This window comes from Pyxicephalus adspersus, chromosome 7, assembly GCF_032062135.1.
Source record: "Pyxicephalus adspersus chromosome 7, UCB_Pads_2.0, whole genome shotgun sequence".
Classification (NCBI taxonomy): domain Eukaryota; kingdom Metazoa; phylum Chordata; class Amphibia; order Anura; family Pyxicephalidae; genus Pyxicephalus; species Pyxicephalus adspersus.
The window spans coordinates 4,567,958-4,586,242 of NC_092864.1; the positions used below are offsets into that span (position 1 = coordinate 4,567,958).

Here is an 18,285-nt window from a genome sequence, read left to right on the forward strand (position 1 = left end):
AAAAATACTGACATAGACTGCTTTATTGACATAATTAGACCGATTTATTTAGGGTAATAAATCAGGCCCAAGGGTTAGGAGATAACAATTTATAGAACTTTTGTTGTTTTTTTATTAACTTTTTTATATCCAATATTTTTTCATTAACTTTTACAGTTGGGGAACATTTTTTGGACAAATACTGTTTGTGTTTGATACATCTGATGAAGTTTGTTGATCCAGTCCTATTTGATTTGAGGGACGAGATGCTAATCACTCAGGAAGAATTCCAAAATCTAATTAGCAAATCATCGTCCATGGATAAGATGTTTGAACTCTTCAGGATAGTCAGTTTATGGGACTATGGAAAGAAAGACTTGGTTTACAATGTTTTTTGGAGATATAATTATGAGGAAATGTCTATGATGCAAAGCCAATACCAAAGACCGTGGATTCCATTACCAGTGGGATTTGAAAGTAAGTAATAAATTCTCCTACCAATGCGGAAAAAAAAATCTTGAAATTTAGGAAGATAAAATGGATTTAGGATTTTGACCAGCTGTGTTAGGAGACTTTAGAGAAAGTATGTGGCTGCCGTTTGATATTGTGAAAGACAGGGACAAGACATTGTTACTACTCAGCACAAAATTGTGGTGCAAGAACTGAAGCATGCAGAAGATTCCCCTATCAAGGAAACATGTCTACCTGCATTGTGGCAGGCCTCTTACAAAGCCCATATGGACATCCCGTATTGATAGGCAAATTGTTGCATTGCTATATTAATACAGTACATCAAAAAGATATAATTTTATTTACTTATATGCTAAACTATAATATGTGACTATTTGTTTGAATAATGAGAGCTTTTCACCCTATAAGCCCTTGTATCCATAGAAGCTGGATTTTGCAATCCACCAATGGTCATTGTAAGGGAAATCGATGAACCTGTGGAGTGCAGTTTTCCTATGAAGATTTGAGCAATGCGGTGCACTTATATTATTTAGAAGCCCAGTGGACCTCCTTACTAACTCACTGTACAGGGATCAACCATAGAACCTGGCACAGCAAAATCATCAGCATTAGCATGTTATGCACTATTAGTAACTTGGGTTTTCAGAAAAATAATATTTGTAACCTACAAAAAGGCTTTGCAGGTACTGAAATAATTTAAATATTAATAATAATATCTGGTTTCATTTTATGTATTCTCATTGTTAACATTATTGTTTTAACTTAATTAATGTTAAACATTTGCAATATCATTATTAATTACAGAATATCAAGTCCAGCAAAACATTGGAGTACTCTCTCCTCATATGGAGTGTTGGCTGTGTGGAAAGGTGACTTAAAATATTACTAGAAATTGGAGACTAATAAGTGTCACAATGAAATCTACAGAAAACCCTATGTATTTATTTACTATTATTATCTTGTATTTATATAGCGCTGACATGTTACGCAGCACTGTACAAAGTCCATAGTTGTGTGAATAGCTTTCCCTGAAAGTGGCTTACAATCCCTAATGTCCCCATGTCTACCATAGTCATTTGTAATTATTACAGTCAAAGGACAATTTTTGAGGGGAAGCCAATTAAATCTAACGGCATGAATTTTAAATGTGGGAGAAAACCCTGAAAACACGGGGAGAACCTGTAAACTCCATGCACATAGTGATCTATCTATCTATCTATCTATCTATCTATCTATCTATCTATCTATCTATCTATCTATCATTAATTTTCATTATGGTTCTAGTTTCAGGATTCTGGTACTGTACAGATTCCACATGTTACTGGAAATGTATACAGGTAATGCAAAAATTAAATGAAATTAAATTTTTTACTGAGATGACTTGATTGTTTGGTGCTAATGCAGCAAACATCACATTTCACTGCATAACAAAATACATTTTGTCTGCTACTTGGTCTAATCCACATTTATACTAAATCAAGTGCGCTGAATCCAAATCTGAAGTCCGATTCTGCCTAGGACATTAGGATCTTAAGGTAAATACACATATAGATGCGAAACACACATATAGACGCGATAAGCTACATTACTATGTAATCTCTATGCATAAATAAGTTTTGCCTCATAGTTCCATGACATGACAAAAACGTAGTTTTTTGTTGCAACAACATATACAATTACACATAATTCACCTGCGTCCTTGTTCAATAAACATTTACACTTCGGAAGTGTTTCAGGTTTTTGTTTTTGCGTTTGTGGCACTTGTTCCCGTTGCAGAAACCAGCAGTAGTCGCCCATCATGTTGGGGTTGCACCGGCCTTGATATCTTATTTCTATAACGGAAATGTCCTGATGGAACCTCTCCTCTTGTTCATCACTCGCATCACCCAAATTTTGTGGGAAGAAGTCCAGATGGGAATATAACAATTAATTTTAAGTGACATTCGGCAGCCAAGTTGATGGTACGCTGTTAGCATGTTGTTCACGAGTTCAGCAAAGTTTTCAGCTCGCTTGTTGCCCAGAAAGTTTTGTGTAACTTTCCACAAATTATATTCAATTATATTTATTTAGTATATTCAAAATTAAACCTACCCTAAGATTGTTTTCAAACAAAAGAAGAAAAAAATGTGTGCCCAAAAAAACTCCAGTAGTTTAGGATCATTTATTATTTCATATTCAAAGACCAAAACAGGTAATCCCCGAGTTAAGAACATTCAACTTACAGATGTCTGCTGGTTATATTCAAAGACCAGAACAGGTAGTCCCTGAGTTAAGGACATCCAATTTACAGATGTCTCCTGGATAAGAATGGAGCTTCCCTGCTTGTTCTTGTGTAGAACAGAGGCTCGATACGGGGGAAGTTAATGAATGTCAAGGTTTCATAAAGTTTTTTTTTTTTTGCTTTGTTTGTGATTACCTCACAGCAAGGATTTTATGCAATATCTGACTCCATGCTGCTTTTTTGAATATTACACAGTATTTATATAGCATCATCATAATAGGCAGCACTCTACAAAGTTATGTCACTAGCTGTCCCTTAAAGGAGCTCACAATCTAATGTCCCTACCTCATATGTCTATAATACAGTTTGAAGTCAAATTTGTGGGGTAGCCAATTATTTTTAGTGCATGTTTTTGGGATGTGGGAGGACACCGGAGTATCCAGGGGAAACCCACACAAACACGAGGAGAACCTGCAAACTCCATGGTGAGATTCGAACCTGGGACCCAGCGCTGCAAAGGCCAGAACACTTGCTTCTAAACCACTATGCTGCCCTGATTTAATGACTTCTTGAATCATACAATTATATACTAGAAAATATTTAATTTAGTAATTCATCAAACCATTTACAATGTAAAGGTCACATATATTGATAAGGGACACCACACAGTACCTTTAAGAATAATGTCTAAATTTGATCTGCTCACATATCCCACTGAGCTGTAAAAAGACCTGCTTCCATTTTTTCTTCTCTGATAGTTTTGGGAAAAATGTAATTCTGCATTCCAGACTCCCCCTGGAATTTATTCCCCCTTTCTAGCACTGACTGCAGCACTGATTCTGACTTGATAGGGAAGCCTAATTCACATAATAATCCTCAGGGTTAAAAATGTGAGGTCCTTAAATCCAGAATTTCGAAATATGTTTTTAAATGGTATCATTTAAAACAGACTGTGACTACATGGCCAGCCATGGCATCCTGGTAAAAGCAGGGTTTCCCATATCCATTCAGCAATAAATACAACCGCAGTGGTGGCGTCCATATGTCAGCTTAGTCTGGGTTCACTTTCTGGGAGAAGCTAGATTTTCCTGGTCAGTCGAGGCCAATTTTTAAAAATAACAGAAGATTTTTTTTGTCAGTTTCCAAAGAAGATGTATTCTATATTCAAATTCTAGAGGAATACAAATTGTTTTTCAAATTCTACAAGTCTTCATGAAGGTGCCAGTGGAGCTAAAACCTGACCTAACCAAATGATAATACAATACTGTGAAATAAATTTTTGTGAGTGTACAAATTGTATTTGGAGATTAAATTATAAGTTTCAAATAATATCAGTTTGCCACTCACTGAAAATTTTTGATATGAAATGTTTTGGCTTAGGGTGAACCAATGGGGAAAAATAAACTAGCTTTATAATGGGCTATGATCCCTTGCTCTACTTTTGGAAAATGGTAGAGTCTAGCCATCCCTGGCCTATATTTGTACATTAATATTACCTCTGTTTAAAAAGCACCAACATATTCTGCAGCGCTGTACAATAAATAGAGGCTGCAGATGGCCAATACGCATAAAAGACAAGAACAAATGGCAAGAGGTCTCTGACACCTTGTAGGCTTTCAGCAGATGTTTCCTGGAACCTAGAGCAGCCTTTTTTGAGTACATGGTGAATTTGTTAATATAATAATCCTAATCCATTTATTTAAGTGCATCTTTATGAGTTCCATGTCAAGATCAACAATTTAATCTTTTGATGATTTTCTCGGTAACGTTCCTCAGACTCTTAAGTTCCAGTGCGCTGGTCACTCCAATAATTACCAGTTCACAGAGATCAGTGTAAAAGAAAACGATACAGATATTTTCCTGGATGTAGCAGAGGAAAGCACGAAAGAAACAGTGTGGGACTCCATCCTAACCAGAGGTATATCCATGTATTGTGTTGGACAGGTTTACAACTGACTAATGAATGCATTCAAGTTGAAAGTTCCTAATTTGGATTGTCTTTCTACACCTTAACTATAATATGTCTTTTCTACTCTTTCAAATCTTTTGTGGGATTTGGGGGTGAAAATATCTGTCAAGTTTTTGGTACTTAATCCCCATTGGAGCATTTTTTTAACACCCTAATATATATTGAAGAAAAAATTTGTAGTACAAAAATATACAAATGAAGGTATCAAAACCATGACAAGAAGAACATACATAAGACTAAAATAGAAAAAAAACTTGATCTACAAAAATGTATCCCAATAGCAATAAATACATTTGAATAGCCATTCTGTCATCTGATTCCCTGTCTCTTTGTTAATTTTTTAGGTGACATAAAAGATTTATCTAGATCAATATATCGGATGAATCATACTGACAGTAAGTAAATTAATCCTTGAACAGTAATTTGGGGTTTTTGAAGGTGCCCTGTAATGTTCAGAAGATCATTCCAAAGAGTTGGGGCAGCTCTAGAAAAGTCTTGGAGCCATACGTGTGATGAGGTTATGAGTGAGGAAGTCAGTAGTAGGTCATTGGAGGAGCGAAGAGATCAGAGATGGAGACATAATCTTGCCCCTGTACAAAGCTTTGATCAGACCACATTTAGAATATGCAGTCCAGTTTTGGGCGCCAGTTCACAAAAAGGACAATGTGGATGTCACGAACAAGACACTAGACAGGAGGTGGACCCTCTGTGCTACCAGCACGCTGGCCGAGGTGATATCAGAGGCGCAGAGTCTAAGGCACCACCCGGTGTTCACCAGAGCACCTGGCAAGGGGTGTTGGGCTTTGCTGCGAATAGCACCCAGGTTGCGGCCCTGAGACTCACCCGTGCAGGTAGCAGCTGACAGTTGGAGACAAAGTACAAAGTCAACAGGCAAATTCAAAAATTCTAATTCAAAATAAGTAGATATTTATAAAATACACGGGCTTGATTCATTAAAGATCTCAGAGACTGGAGAGGATAGACTATCATGGGAGAGCCTGGGTGACCTAGCAAACCTGGAAGGGATCTGGTCCAGAATTGATAACATTTGCCAACTAATATCAAACAATTTTTAGGAAATCTATCTCTGTTTCTCCAAGTCTCAGAGAGCTTTATAAAACCAGGCACTAGGTGTCAAATATGTAAATCAAAGCCCCTCCACGGACAAAAATTCTGGTTTAATGATCTTATATTATTTATTTTTTAGGAGCACAGTTTGTGGATAAATACCGGAAGGATCTTATTGAAAGATTGTCCTATATAGACCCAGTTCTGGATGATCTGCTGGCCCAGAATCTTCTGACACCGGAGCAGTATGATACTATACGGAGCATGGGACATTCCCAGGAGAAAATGAGGCAGCTCTATAAATATACCACCTCCTGGGGCAACATAGATAAGGAGAAGCTTTACCAGGCCATACAACGTTGCAATGAACCCCTTGTCAGGGATCTTCTGGGACTATAATGTTTCAGTTAAAAGGCCTGCCTGACCTTACACATACAATGCCACTTTACTCACTAAAATGTTGTTTTTTTATGTAATTTTAAAGGAATTTCTCTTTTTTAATCCCATAGATCACTAGTCCCTTCTCTAGACACTCTTAGATCATTCAGTATTATAAAATGCTCCACGTGTTCTGTAAAGAGAGGGATCATGGTCATCCTAAATATGCCAATGTTTTCACCATTACTGATGTCCTATGCTTTGTTCTATAATGTGTCTCAGTGTACAGGCAGGGCATTGCTTCCACATGTCAGACCCCTCAGCAAAGAGAACATTGTGGGAATTGTGGCCTCACCAAAACTCCAAATCTTCTAAGACTAAAATTAAACAAAGAGTGTTCTTCTTGATTGATAACTAAATTAAATATACTGCCACATCACATAAATCTGAACAATATCAATCAAACACCTTTTGAGGCAGCAGACAAACAATTTAAGCTACTTCTTTAAAAATATACAGTAAAAGTATCATTTTATTCATCTTTAAAATACATAAAATTGAAAACAGCAATCAGATCACCATCATACTGAATAGTTACAGATTATTAGATGGAATCTCTAGATGATATAAATCCTTACGAGTTTTGGGTTCATACATTCCACTTCATCTGGCGCTCCAGAGAACTATTCTCTAAAAATAATTTATCAGGAGACACATTCAACAGATAAAATAAAGCTATTTACAAAAACATTATTTTTACCTTCTTATTGATAGAAAAACATCTTCATTTAAATTTGCCTTTGAATTCCCTATCTCCTCCATGTTGAGGCAGGCTAAAGACATTTTCCCAAACAATAGCGAGGAGGAACCTTGTGGCTGCCAAACATTTATCACTGGAAATAATATATATCACAATACATTTCTACACTTATCAACAATTATCTACTTTGTAGTAACACCAACACCTTGTGTTGTGAAATTCAATTAACTGTGAACAACTTTATACGTCTACATGGACATAGACATAAGTGTACCCATAATAAAACGTGTTAACATCCTATATCCATATTAATGTGGTCCCAATTAACTCCAATAATTTAATTTATTTTATACTAATAAATGATCAAGTCAAAACAACCCAATAAATGAATCAGTTACTTATTGGAAAAACATTTTTTTTAATATAGGCCAGTACAAGACAAATAATACCCTATGCCAGTAGTAAATCATAAATACAAGAGTTAATTGTAAAATCCATTGCTGTTACTTGCAACCCAGTAAAACACTTTTGACACTCAATGATTCTAGTGATTTGATTTCAGAACTATAGTATGCAAACACTGTCTTCAAAGAAGCACAAATTCTCCTTTAAAGAGAGGAATATAGGGGCTTTTGGTAACCAATTATTTAAAAATTCACTATTCAATACTTCAACAATCCACACAATATATTATCTTATATACCCTGTTTGTCCAAAACACTGCAGCAACATTCTTCAATGTACACAGGGAGACCACACTGCCTCTAGAGGCACCTAGTAGCACTGATGGATGCTGGCACCGCACGTGCCTACACCCTCCTCAGATCTGTAGTGATCCAAAGGGTTTCGAAATCCCGCCCCCCCATGATAAGTGGAGGTCAGGGCTGGGCGTTCCATGCAGTGCAAGAACAAACTGCAGCCAACACAGCAACAAAATTGAAACTCAACTCAAATTGACATAATTCCCAACCTATTTCTTAAAATAAATTATTTAATATTTAAACCAAATTGTGGTCATAATCTACATATTCCAAATCACACATATCAATTATCACTAAGAATACATTTTTCATTTAAATTCATATTGTAACAAAAAACACTAAATCATAATATAATACAACACAATAATATAAATTATGTCAATGTACAACACCCTAAATTTACAATATCTATTTTTGGAAATTACATAGATATATCCTTACACAGCATATATGATATGTATGAAAAAGAAAAAAAAAATTCAAAGAAAAGACTTAAAACTTATCGTATCTTGATATTCAGTGCCATTTAGGGTATAAATCAACATTGTTTCACGTTTTAACAGTTCATTGTCAAAGTTACCTTCCCTGGGGTGTGTTTTTTCTAATGCTATGAATCCGAGACCTTCCAAATTTAAATATATGATATTTGCCCATATGTCATTTGGTCTTACCTATATAGTATCACCCACATTTGCAAAAGGCTAAATATATAATTCCTCTAGAATTGCAATCAATGCATTTGAGGCTGTGGGGTTTTATTCTTTTTGCAATGAAAAAAGTATATTTTTTTGTGTAGATCCATCTACATTGATTTCAGGCTCTACATGGGTATGTGTCAGTATTTTGCTTTTCCTTCTTTTCTATCGGCTCAAAATGACTATAAACTAACTTGTTTTTTAAAGAAGGTAATTTCTTATAGGTAATGCAGGAATAAGAGGCTAAATGTTTCCTAATTTCAGGATTACAGGGCAAATATTTTTCACACATTAGACTAATTTGGTAATGTTGATTTGAATATCGTGAAATGATGTTTAATTGACAATTATCTTTCTGTTAAAGCACTCTAGGTTTAAACAGAATTTTAGAACGTTTTTGGCACTTCACTTTCTGATATGTTTTCATTTTAAATCTTTTTGCTGTAGCCACGTTCCAATAATCTTTTTTTTAGTAATTCCTTTGCGGCAACCTTAATGTCTGCCTCCTTAGAACACTTTTTCTTAATCCTCAAGTACTGAGAGTATGGTATGGTATTCTTCAAATTCGTTGGATGTGCATTGGAGGCAGAGAGGATTGTATTACCTGCCGTAGGTTTCCGATGTAATTTAGTGCCTAATGTGTCATTATCATCTACAAAAATTTCCAGATATAAAAAAAAAAAAAAACCTTTTTGCCTCTTATACTGCATTGTAAATGATAGATTGAAAGAATTCTTCGAAGTTTCTTAAAAAATTCAAACAGCAGATCTATAGAACCATTCCAGACAATAAACACATCATCGATGTACCTTCACCACATACGAATGTGGAGGAGATACATCAAAATGGAATCTTCTGAGATAGTACATTCCCATTCCCCCAGGTACAGGTTGGCATGGGTCGGGGCACTCCGGATCCCCATAGCCACACTCTGCACCTGGAAGTAGGTGGTAGCATTAAAGGTAAAAACATTACGATTCAGTATAAAAGATAAAAAAAACAACACAAATTAATTTTGTTTTTCTAAAGATTTACTTGTTTCTCTTAGAAGCATACCATATACTTCCAAACCTTTTTGATGCAGGGAATGGGAGTATACCAATTGGTAATATTTAATATCTTTTGAAATTCATATATTGATCATCATTTAAAGCAACTACATTGCCACACATATTGGCTTAATATTTATGTTAGAATTTTCTTGAAGTTTTTTAATGGCTTCCAATTGTGACATTTGATAGATTTGTCTCATCATTTACCATTTTCTTGAATCTCTGACTGCTTGTGAAACTTGCTGAACATGCAAAAATCGAGGACAAGAAGGCACACTAGGTCACCTTTAAATATGTTGTGCATGGTAGTTCTCATTTTTTTTGTTATTTTGTTCTTTTTTACCTCTCTTGAATTTATATCTACCAGTGTTTAGTGAAAAGTGTTGAGGACTTTCTGATCCAGATCACCAGATCATCCTCTATTTCTTTGAGCTTCATTGAGTGGTTTGTAATCAGCAAGGACATCAATCATTGGGAACACGTTCTTAAAACATCTTCCCATTTGTTTTTAATAGGTAATGGATTCTTAATGTTCTCTATTTAAAGATGAATAAAAATGATACTTTTATTGTATATTTTTTAAAGGAGTAGGGTAATTTGTTTGTCTGCTGGCTCAGAAGACCCCTATAGGGGCCTTCCAATAGGCTTCCATCTTAAATAGGCTCCTATAACTAACAAAGTCAGAGGCTGCAGTGCCTAGACAAACCCACACACCAGGAAGTACTGCTATTTTCTTTTTGAGTTCAGGTTTACTTTAGACCTACTCTATGAGCAGCATATTAGTGGAGGTGCAAACTATCCCCAGACTGCTCTTCTTCCGCCTAGACCCCCCTCTTTTTTCAGGAGAAATTCCCGGAAATGTTATAGGAAATGTTCAGTTCCTAAACTCCACTATAAATATAAGTTTAATGTATCTACTTTTGTTCGTGTCGCTGAAATACTTACCTATTTATTCCTCCTTTTCCAGTTTCACATTTTTTTAAAGAAAACTCAAACATGCCAGTTATATTGCACAAAGGAATCTTTTTGAATTTGTCGATAAAAGTGAGTGCCTCCTGGCCTATTTATCTCTCTACTTCCATTACTATACTCCTATAATGAGTAGGATAACACTGTCACCACTACTATTTAGGTGCTAAAAAACTTTTGACATGTCTATAAACATTTTTATCAACTACACTCACTCTGCTGCACTGCAGAACCTAGGACCCATGTAATCCTATGACATGTTCCAACTTTGACCATTTGTTGGGTTAGCACAATGTATTTAATATCAGTTATGTCTCACCAACAATAATGCTGTACTAGTATATACTGGTATATGTATACCATATATGAGGTCATCCTCAAGGAATGCAGCATATCCTTTAACCATAACACCTCACCTATTGTGCCTCCAAATTTAAGTCCTAAAGAGGGGCTGTCTACTTCCCTCAATGCAAGAGGCATGGAATATATTGACTCCCAAAACCACACTAGATTGGGAAACAGTTTACCCAATTTCATTAACAAATACTGGCAAAAACTTACTTGGGAGGATTGTAGCACTTAGATTGCAGTCAACTAGCAATGCCAAAAAAAATGTTATTGTTAGCACTTGCTAATACTAAGCAGATGTATGAAAAATAAATGGTTGTTAATCTGAGGATTTTACATCTGTTACATGGCTCTTGACTGATGGCTGACTTCTCTGAGAGATGAAAGATGACTTCTCTGTAGACAAAGAAATGGACTTTAACTTAGTAGAAATATAATACATAGTTACATAGTAGGTTAGGTTGAAAAAAGAAATAGGTAGATCAAGTCCAACCACTAGGTAAATAAACATATCCCAGATATAAAACCCTATAACACATAGTTGGTACAGAGGAAGGAAAAAAAAAAAAAAAACCCCGGGTACAATTTGCTTCAACGGGAAAAATTCCTTCCTGATTCCATGAGGCAATCGGATGTTCCCTGGATCAACAGTCACTGTTATTTTACTTTAAAGCTTTAATCCCCAGTTATATTCTGTACTTCTAGAAACACATCCAGCTTTTTCTTAAAGCAATCTATAGTAGTTGCTAAAACTACTTCCTGAGGGAGCCAATTTTACATTTTCACTGACCTTACAGTGAAGAATCCCTTCCTTATCTGGAGCGGGGAGTTCCTGGTGACATCGGTGCGTGTGTACATTGCCGGAGGAGCAGGACGGGAAATTCAAAATCCATTTGTATTGCATTCAATACATGTATATTGCATTCATACATGAGTATAATATATAATATTATATATAATAAAAATAAAAAATATATTTTTTTAAATATATAGATTTTTTAATTTATTCAGTTGATTGTTTTTACATGATTTTGTGTTTCAAACTTTATTATACTCATACTAATATATTATATTGTAAAATAAATTTCATGAAAAACAATGTACCGCTTTTAGACATATAAAACTGGAAAGAAATGAACCGCTAGGGAGGTAAAACTGCCCTTCTCTGATGATTGATATTATTAAGATAAAAATGAACACAGAATAAACTCAAGATATTACCCTTGCATCAACCTACACAGACGTAAAAATGTAAATTGTGCATATGAATATTTATTGTAAAAAAACACAATAAAAAATATATAATGAATATAAAAAAATGCACATATGTATACCATGTATTTATTAAAATATATAAAAGACCTTTGCCAAAGTGCACTATCAATGCCTGGAAAGCACGACCCACATACACATGGCAAATCATAGATGGCAAAAGTAGCGCCACAGTCAAACAGTTTTTAACAGACAATTTGCCATCTTAGGATATTATTTTGTGTGTGGGAGGTAAAATTCTTGGGCTGGTTTGGAACAAAATATCCTTAGAACTGGGGATAAGTGAGTGAAATTTTAAAATTTAATCTTGCGGCGAATCGGGCCGTTCTCGCTTAACGAACACGTAAGCAAGAACAACTTGTGTAAATTCAGCCATCGACATCGAATATTTTGGGACCTGCAAGTGCAATCAGGGGAGCAGAGCTGTCAGCATTGCTCTTGCAGCCCTGTAAGATGTGTTCATGGCTAGAGATTCTCCAAGCACACAGGAGTCCCGTGGCCATGCATATCTTGAGCGAATGCAGCAAGCCCTCATTTACCTTCTAGTGCCCGGGGATCATACACAGGAGGATTCACGCGGCTGCATTGCAGCCACGCTACTCCTAATGCCTACCCCAGCACTAGAGGTTAAATGAGGGCTTGCCCTCATTTACCTTCTAGTGCCCGGGGATCATACACAGCCGCTGTACCACCTCCTCTAACGATTTCCTTGATCTTCCGATGAAAGTTCCATCGGAGGTTTGAGGAAATTTTTCCCTCATCCCTACTGAAAACTCCAGTTTTTCCGAATATTACTTTATGCTACTCTAGGGAAACATATTTCAACACTTGGTGTTCTATTAGTATCCCCCAATATTTATTTAAGGTCTTCATCTTTGGTAAAAGTCTTCCTATCCCACAGAACTGATCTAATAGAACATCTATCTTGGATGATGGCCACTGTCCCCATGAAGATTTGAATTGCCTGATATGGATTTCACACATCTTCTTGATTTTAATTTCAGGAGAATAAGAACCAACCTCAGAATCCATTATATAGGTGAAGGATATATTAAATGATTTATCATGACAATGAGTAATGAATGTTTCAAGTTCATCAAGAGTACTATCCAAATAAAGATGATACCATCTATATATCTTGGGAAAATTTACCAAAAGAATTGTTGGTCCATATAATAAGAGACACGTGAACAGATTGCCATAGCTTGGGGCAAACTTGGCTTTCATGGCCATGCCCTTGGTTGGTACAAAGAACTCATCTAAAAAAGATAAATTGTTGTGTGTGAGTGAGAATTTAGTGCACTGTATGAAGAAATAAATCTGAAGTGGTTCACAATTCTGCATAATATGTTCCACTGTCAGAAAGTAAAATTTATGTTCAATGGAATTGTAAAATGATAATACATCAAGGGAAACCCAAAAATGGTTGGACTTATGTATAGCAGATATTACCTCCAGCTTGTGACCTTGTGTCATGAACAAAGGCAGTTCCATCACTATTGGTTGTACAAAGCGATCTCTATAGCTCCCTAGGTTGCTATGATGGGTCTACCTAGGGGTTATTTTATGTCTTTGTGTATTTAAGGCAGTGTTTCTCAATCAGGGTTCCATTGAAATCTATGAGTCCTCCAGAGGTTGCTAGGGGTTCCTCAAGCAATGGCCCCTCAGGTTAGTTGACCCCAATGATCTTTTTGGCTGTAAGGGTGACACTCTTCCCAATGGCCAGCAATGTAAGAGACATTGCCCCTGATTCATCAAGCAGAATCGGATTATCGCTCGCGCATTCGTATGAGCGATCCGGAATCGTGCGCGATCGAATTGGCAGATTTGCGTCCCCTATTGCTCAAGGCAGGAATCCGGCTGGCAGTGAGGAGGCGAGTGTACGCGCGCACTCGAGTCCCGGACCGCGATAACCCGCGATCGCTGGCCGCGCGTACTTCCGCGCTTCCAGCGATCGCGGATTTTAATGATGAATCAGAGGCATTGTCCATTGTGATCACCAAACTAATATACTGTAAGCCATGGTTTTAGTAATTAGAGAAGGGGTTCTTTAAGACCTGAAAGATTTTTTCAGGTTTCACAATGTTAAAAGGGTTGATATTTAAGCTATATGGTAAAAATAAGAAATCACCTGAATATCATGAAAAAAGGAATTTTAATTCTGTTTCTGTAACATATTTATTCGCTCTTGCTTTATTCCGAAGGATCAGCTATTCCATTTATTATTGTAAGGCGCTGTGACTTTTTAGCTATATATAAGTTTCATAAGTTTTACCACCCAGTCTATGGGCTTTTATCAGATAATCAACCTTATCAAATAAAAAAGAAATTCTGCTCACGACTTCTAGATACAAACAGGACTTCCCTGTGCATGACGGAGGCTTGATCGGAGGAAGGGGCGGTTTTCAGGACTTGCAGAAGAAGTCTTTTGCATTTCTGCAACCTCTTGTAACTCTTTAATGACCAAGAAAGACACTGCAGTTATTTATTTTTGCACATCAAAACACAGCTTGCTCCACAAGTTGATGAATGTCTGGGCTCCATATATTTTTTAAACTTTTTTGTTTTTTGCTTCGTTTATGATTTACTAATTTTATCCAGTAACTGACACCACACTGCCTAATAATATGTTGAGAAAAACATCTGTCCTAATCGCATCTAAGAATAATGTACCTGTTCCAACTTACATACAAATTCAACTTAAGAACAAACTTACAGTCCCTATCTCTGTAACCCAGGGACTGGCTGTATATCTTTACTACTGTACATGTACGAGGTGTTTTATTTATTGTCTCTCAGCAGTCTTCCCTTTCCAGCTTGTTGATGACGGGTCTGGTATGTTTCTTTAGAATTCCGTAGACTTATTCTTTGTCATTACCCCAATGTGTGACATAGCGGCAGAGTTCGCCCCGGGTGAAACATGTCGGGACCTTAGACAGTACCCATATACCCATCATCATTTATTGATACGCTCAGTCCATATTTTTGCTGTTTGAAACCTATTAGGAGCATATGTTTGATTTATTGTGCATATATACTCTCTATAATTGCCTACGGGGTGTGATATCACTTATCGTCCAGTCAATATTGTTTGAATCACAATTATATATTTTATGCATTGTTCATAATTTAAAGGTTCTTTAAAAAGTTTTATAATACCCTGTTCCATCAGAAAAAGCCATCTTTTGTTTCCTGTTTCCATATAATATATTTCTATATGTCATGGCAACTACTATAGTAGTCTATGATATCACTCCTATGGGATAAAACCCCCCCATTTGTCTTTTGTTTCAGTCATTATAATTTTCAAATGATGGAGGTGATCCTTCATTTTTTTATATTTTTGGAATGCATGATTTTTGTTCTTTGTGGCTTTTTTACCATTAGTTATGAGCCACACAGTTTTATTTTAGCCTCTTAAGCTTATTACCCATTGGAATATATTTTGCAGTGTGCTTGTGTAGAACAGACTTAAAACATCCTCATTTCTTTTCTGTGTTCAATATTCCCTCCTAGTCCAAGTCACCGAGAAAGTTTGCTCTTTTAAAATTAAATATTTTTTTTATCTTTCCTGTTTTTGCTTCCTGTTTGCAGCTTACATTAAATTAAATCAAATTATGGTCACTGCTACCCAGATTCTCTTTTATATGCACATTTTTATAAGCTCTTGTTAGAAAGAATTATGTCAAGCAGAGTATCATTTCTAGCTGAGGCTTCTATAAACTGTACCATAAATGTATCTTGTATTAAATGTATAAATGTACATCTTTGGCTGTACCTGTAGTGCCATTACTCCAAGTAATGTCAGGGTCGATAATATCACCCATCACTACCACAATCCCAGCCTTTTCAGCCCTTTCTATATGTGCAGTTAGTTATTATTATTATTACTATTATTATTATTATTAGTAATAATACACAGGACTTATATATCGCCAACATATTATGCAGTGCCGTACATTAAATAGGGAGTGCAAATGACAGACAGTGACACATCTATGAGATGATTCTATGAGATCTATGAGATGATTCTCTATTTCTTCCTTAGCACTGGGGGGGCCTATAACAATAATTACTTAATAATTATTGTTATAATAATTAATAATAATGTTTTGCACAAAATTAGCACATCTTTACCCAAGATTCACACATTATTCTACCTGGATTCAACTGGAAATGTGTGAATTTTCTTGGAAATGTGTTAATACACCTCTGATGTTTGTGTGAGAAAATATTTAATTATGTCTTCACTGCTTTGTGTTTTTGATTTAAAAAAAATGTTCCCAGTTGATAATACAGGTGGTCCCGGGTTATATACGAGATAGGGACTGTAGGTTTGTTCCTAAGTTGAATTTGTATGTAACCTCCATACTGTGATATTGGGGATAGCATTGATGTCAGATTTCTCCCTAAATGTAGATTAGTTGAGGCAAGAGACCCTTCTTATGGTCTTTATTTGAAAGTACAACAGGTCAGGGTCATAAATTTCCCCTTATCAGATATTTCTTTCTCTGACAACCAGCATCCTTCCAAACCCTCTAGTTTATATCACACATTGTAAAAGTTGGTGTTTTGTGTCCCTAAGTGTCATAAACCTTCATATCTAGCAGCTTTTTTTATTTAAACACTATAGAAAGTGTAAGATGAATCTCTAAGTAAAAATATTGTTACTTGCTAAAACTCAATAGAAATATACAGCTAGAGCCTGGACAAACACACAATTTGTGTAAAAATGAAAACACGTGATTTTTAGAAATCTTAGGATCTGTAGAAAAAGTATAATCCCACCTGAGAGGAGGACCTGGCTGTCCACAGACTAGATAATGATGAATAATATTGAGATAAGTAAGTGCTGGACTGATAAACATTTTATACCACCAACCATTGATCCCAGGCACTAGCTAGGTCCTGGCTGTGAACCAATGTTGCCTTACTTTTAAAATTTTTACAAGACCAAGTAGTAGCTTTCATGGGTTACTATGATCATTTGAATCATTATTATAGTGTAACTCGTGATCTCATGCTAAGCTGGTGGACAGTCTTCAAAATTTGCTCTCTAGGGCTTATCGATGGATATGTTGAACAAACAATCTGATGTTAATTGGGGTGTTATGGTTATTTGTTGGCTGTAAGATTTGAACCCAAGGTGTTTGTATGGTTTGCTTTGTATGACATATAGACAGCTAACTCGTTATATGCAGATGATAGGGGTCTAGTTATTCTATAAAAAAAAGTAATGAAGAGGATATTTATACTAAATCCTTACTCTTCCCTGTGCAAGAAGAAATTGAGATTGATCAGACACAGGAGTAAGGTGTTGGTGATGCAGCACCTCTTTAAATGTCTGTTTTTACCAGCATGAGCAGTTGGTGGAGGGAAGGACTTCAGCAGCGTGCACAGGACAGAAAGGGAAGTTATAAGAGTGGGCAGCAGAAGAGTGTAGAGGCTATGACAGTGGGCAGTATGGGCAGGAGAGGAGTGTGGAGGGTATAACAGTGAGTAGTATATGCAGTAGGAGGAAGAGTGTGAAGGGTATGAAAGTGGGCAGTATGTACATGAGAGGAGTGGGACAGCGGTCCTTTTGATGACGAAATCTGGAGTGTGTTAGACCCTTGATGCCTACTCTGAACACTGAACCCCAATCTATATGTGAGTCAGCTCAGAGTTTTACATCACGGTTAATGTGTAACTGGTTTGACAGCAACATAGTGAGGGATGAGGGGTGGGGAAAGTGAACTGGAAACATTGGAAGGTTGGACTATTTGCATACCTGTCCCTTCCCTGTAGAACAGATCCATCCCTAAGCATGTGGCCAAGCCCAGACATTTATGCCAAAATTATTCTACATTATGATTCTACAAGTGAATATTTACAATTTTGTACAATGGGTGTAACTATGTGAATAATAAAACAGTCTACTCTATCTCACCAAAGACAGGAAATGCAAATGATAAAAAAAAAGAAATGAAAGGATAAGAGGTCTGCATGGTGAGGAGGAAATACTCCAAGACAATAACTGAAAGTGAAAGTAAAATCTCTATATGTTTTGGCACTGAACATGATGGAAGGCCACATCCAGACATGTCCCAGAACTCTTACTATTGATGCTTTCAATCAACTGCTGGAAGGTCAGTTCAGATAATTTAAGGACTACTTTAATGACAATGCACTACAAACAATAGTCGTAAAGCCAATGCCTTGTGCACTTTTGGAGGGAGAGGACCCTATAGACAGGACGTATCAGTCTTTATGTAGGGAAGAAGGCACTGGAGGTCACCTTTAGAGTCCTAAAAGTCAAGAGTCTTGAGGACATGGCATTTAGGTTCAAGTTTGTATGCAAAA

At 36.2% G+C, this 18,285-nt stretch overlaps 1 protein-coding gene and 1 long non-coding RNA gene across 2 annotated transcripts in view; one reads left to right on the top strand and one right to left on the bottom strand.

Annotated features, from left to right (window-relative positions):
- Positions 1-18,285, bottom strand: part of LOC140334885 (uncharacterized) — a gene marked incomplete in the record, with an annotated part of 307,753 nt that overhangs the window by 63,868 nt on the left and 225,600 nt on the right.
- On the top strand, positions 3,625-13,734 carry LOC140334883 (uncharacterized). The gene is made up of 3 exons (XR_011921633.1): positions 3,625-4,589; positions 4,985-5,035; positions 5,848-13,734. It is a non-coding gene; the product is annotated as an uncharacterized lncRNA (long non-coding RNA).